Source organism: Geospiza fortis, unplaced genomic scaffold (genome assembly GCF_000277835.1).
Source record: "Geospiza fortis unplaced genomic scaffold, GeoFor_1.0 scaffold429, whole genome shotgun sequence".
NCBI classification, from domain to species: domain Eukaryota; kingdom Metazoa; phylum Chordata; class Aves; order Passeriformes; family Thraupidae; genus Geospiza; species Geospiza fortis.
The window spans coordinates 597,160-602,035 of record NW_005054411.1 but is presented as its reverse complement, the minus strand read 5'-3'; positions in this window follow the sequence as shown (position 1 = coordinate 602,035).

The following is a 4,876-nucleotide window of genomic DNA, read 5'->3' as shown; positions in this document are numbered from 1 at the left end:
ACATCTAAAGGCAATGTGCCAAGAGAAGACAGAGACAAATACATCACAGACACTATTACAGACAGCATATAATGAGTCATGCAGTGTAGGCAGCTACCAATGCCATTGTCACCACACAAGGAGACACAAAATGACAAATAGCATCAATAACTTTATTCCTCAGAAAGAGTTAAGCTTTGATTCAGACAAAACCATTTCTGGTCAGGAAGGAGAGCTCTTAGTGAAGCCAAAAGATTATTAGAAAATGTCAGGGCAACCTGAAATCTTATCCACTTCCAGTCAAGATGAACTAGACACCACCCTTAAATTTTCCAATCAAAATCATAATGAACACAGGACAACATTTTGTCCTACTAGCCCTGTTTATGCACCAAAAGGGAACTGTGCACATCTGTGTTTGGTGCACATGTGTTATGTGCATGTAAACGCTGCTCTCCTGCACACACGTGACCTGGATGTCTTCCACTTTATAAGAAACTCTGTTCATTTCCCAAATGAGTAAATTAACTGTGTATTTAAAGGAAGGGGGTATTACTTTAGTAAGATTAAAGGCTACATCAAATCAGATGCAGGTCTATACAGCCTTAGAATATAGGACTGAAACACATCAAACAACTATACTTACTGTTGGCAATATTTTGGAACAAGACCTTTCTAAATTGAGTGCATCCTCCAGTAGGAATTAGCTACAGGAATGAAAGCCAGAGGGAAAAAAATGTGTATGGGCCCCCTGTGACTTGTAACTAGGCATGTTCCAGATACTCACCACAAAACAGTACCACTAACTACGCAGAGTACTACGTGCCTCTTTTTAAGCCCTAGGGAGATTACGCCTGAAACAATAGTCTATTAACCTGTTTTAGTATGAACTTTATTATTCGCTATTGCTGACCTCATTCATTATGTAGGTTTCTGATTTTACAGCTGTTAGTGACAGCAGTGAGTGAGGGTGCTACTGGGTCCAAAGCCTGGAACCAGTTTGCTTAATTCATGTTCTTATTATGGTGCTAGAATTATCTTCCGCAATTTGTAAGCCATTCTCTAAGTAATGCTTCTTTCCTATTGCTGCTGTAAAAAGTCATGCAACTTTAATGAAGTGTTTACGCACAGAGTACAGAGCTTTTACTCTTTCTTGTACAACTTCCATCAGGCTATTTTAAGACAGAAATAAATCATTATAAATCAGTTACATAGGCTTCTGCCAAAAACTGTCTTTTTCATTTGCAGTATTCCAGACAGTCTGGGTTCTCTATTAGGATGTTAAATGGCCTGATAGCTCACCTGCCACCAGGGTTGTGGAAAGCAACTGACAGAAAAGGAGCTTCACCAAGGTTGATCAGAGCAAAGAAAAATGGAGAAATAATGTGTAACTTTAGGAGAAGGATCTATGATGAACTGGTTTTGATCAAGAATTACAATGCAGTTTTTCCACAGATGAGAAGTTAAAAACAGAGCTTTTTATTAAAGGAAAAAATGCTAAGATGGTACCTAGTACAATACTGAGAGGTCCAGAGCAAAGATCAACCACGTCAATAATTTAATTAAAAGATAATGTAAATAAAAATTACAGTCAGTGTCTCCAGAAATACTCAGTAAGCAGTTGCAAACACTATGCATAGTGAATTAACACCAGCAGACCTAAAGTAGACTCTGCATTTTGATCTCCTTCCATTTACACAAAAAAAAAAAACTTGGGTGACACTGTGGAGGGATAGAATGCAAGAGAATAGTGCAGAAGGTAATCTCACCCCTGAGGAGTTGCAGCTGTACCAATCACCAAAGACTGGGAACAGGCCTGCCCTTAACAGGCCACAGCTGTTTCCAATAAGAAGACAAGTGCTACAAAAGAGTGGGTTAGCTGGGTGAGGAGAGAGATGGGGTTTGTTGGTTGGGCTGTGAGGAATTATGAGTCAGTGCTGCAAGGAGTTGCCCATGAGAAATCACCAAGAAGGTGTGGAACTTTTGCAATAAGATGGCAATATGACACTTGCACAATCATACACTCAACCAGATGCTGCAGTAACAAAATTCACATCTATCACTTTTTGAGTGATGAAAGGTAACAGAATGACTCTTATGATAATCACAGGGGGCTGAAGAGGAATTTATAATATGACCTCTAACACAAGTCTGAATTTTAAATTCTAAGCAATCAACTACATTATTCATATCTAGTTTATAATTATTTGATTGGCACAGTCTTGTTTTGGCAGGTAGATTTCTAGAACACACAAAAGGGCAGAGACCATCGGCTGTGAGCACCGTAGACACAGGAAATCAAACACTGAGGAAGAAAGACAATGTGGGATTTGGTGGGATTTGTTACATTTCTAGTACTGTGTACACACGTCACAATTAGCTAGGAGAACTGACATTTTAGAGTGAGATTCAGAATCTTGGGGATTCTGACCCTTCTTTTTTGGAGGATGTATCTGGGAGAGGAAGGGGATAACGATCCAAAATATTCACTGGCTTCTAGGTGAACTGATTGCATAATATTTGGCACACTATAATATTCTATGAAGAGAGTTGCTCCCTTAGCAAACATGTTACTTCCACATTATTGTCTAAGATTCAATGACAACAAGGAGCAAAGCAGCCTGATTACTTTGGGTAACTGAAGCAAGGCAAAGATACTAAGCAGCTGCAATCTAAGTCTTATATCATTTGCTCTTTGGATTTACAGAAGACACTTTCACAACGACCTGACTACCTGGCAAGGACGTGGCTTTTTTGAAAGTTTCACTTTTATTTGAGTTGCTTAACCCTTTCTAAGGCTCCTAGAATTTTTAGCTCTTTGAAAAGAGCAAAATACTGAAGAGAAGTAACAGATAAAAAAGCAATATGAAAATAATGCAGGAAAGTTCCACCTGATTATTTTCAGTGTTTGTGCCAAAAACCACATCCAAATGAAAGGTTGCAGAAAGATCCATGCTGTCACAAGCATGTGTTCAATCTTTTTAATTCTTACTACTTTGAGAGTTTTCAGTGAATGTTCATTCAAGCTGGCAATTAATTATTCAATATTCTATCCCTGAAAACAATGAAATGTTTTCCCATTTTTGTCTGCCATCTAGTGTTAAAAGACAGAATATGTGTGTTTGCAAAGCCTAAAATATTTGCTAGCACTACATATTTGCTTTCTTCTGTCCATGTCATATTATGCTTATGAAAATACAGAACAGTGTTCTGTCTACACCATTATTAGCAGAATAATGCTCTACTAATATATGTTAACTTGTCACAGTGCTATGGGCTTTTTAAAAATTTGTTTGAGTCTCTTAGGTAATAGTTCTGTATTTTCAGAATACCACCCATAATTAATATGACAAGTAAAAAAATAATGCTATACATAAAAATGCTATTCATATAATAGCTTTTTATCAAACATACAGTGAGTATGTGCAAAGCTATTCTCTCAAAAACTCCCTCATTTCATAGATCAAGAGTGAGAATCCTAGACTGACAAATTTTGGAACCATTATTTCTGGTAAATAGCCAATTTTTATCAAACTGCCTCATAACCCATTATGACTTTCCCTCCAAGCAGCAGTCCAAGACAAACATACAAATATGAATGTTAGAAATAATTAATGGCATGGAAAAGTATATCATGTATATAAATGAACACAGGCAACTCACCTGAATTATTGACACCACAATACTTTGGCTATAACGTGACAAAAATCACGTACACCAAAGAACTCTCTTTTTTTAAAACAGGAAGATTCACACAACTGATGTGTAACTTGATTTACAAGTTTTCATCCTACCTATAAAACATGTAGTAACAGGTATAATGAGAAAATGTTTTGAAAGTCTTTGATTTTTTTAATTTAGTAACAGAGAAAGAATGCATTAAAATCAAACCACTCTCAGTGTTGTTCTAAACTGAAAACAATCATGTTTCATGGGACCACTGAAAAAGCTTGAGTGCTGGGTATGCAATCTAAAAGAGATCAACAAAAACCCATCAATAATAACAGATATCTCTCTTGATACTTCCCAGGGAAAGTACTGAAATGGAAGTATTTTTCAAATAGCCTATATACATCCTAGTAAAATTTAAACATATTTACAAATCATTTAAATGAGATTATAGCTATATTATTTGAAAACAGCTACAGAGTTGGCCACTGTCTGAATACCATATGTGGATTCATCTCTCTTATCTAAAAAGTAGGTATTCAGTCAAACACAATGAACTCATCTTTGACTACTAAGAGAGTTTATAAAATTAGTCTATCTTTTAAATAAATTTGAGATAATTTCTTCTTAATGTCATGACTACAGTAAAGATAATAATAAATTGGCAAAACATTTGAGATGGTGCAAACTTTGTGCCTGGCAATACATAAATTTATCTTTTCCTGTCCAGTGTTTTTCAGTTCTTTTGTATTGTTTCATGGCTGCCTTGAGAAGCTGATCACACACCTCTGAACATGCCAGATCAGACAGGTCTGCCCATCCTTGGGGAGAGCAATATGGCAAGAACACACAGGTTTGCGATTGGACCAGAAATGTGAAATCCTTGAATCTTTTCCTTAGCAAAGGTGTGAATCAACACACCATTCATTGTACATATCCCAGTGGTGAGACAAATGTCTGACCAGGCACAGGAGAGAATTTTACAATGAGATTATGGGATAAAGTGTGCCTGTTTAGGAAGGATATGTGCAGCTAAAAGGATCAGTTACCTCCTACCTCAAATATCTTATTTGCCAGTCAAAGAGAGGCAGGATGTGCCCTGGCAGGATGAACCTTATCATGTCCAAACTTCCTCCTTACTGAAGTTGTAGGTCTTGTTTTGCCTTAGCTTTTGTTGCTGTAAGAAAGCAAGCTACCCTGCTTAAAGCCAGCTCAGACTGTGGCTTCA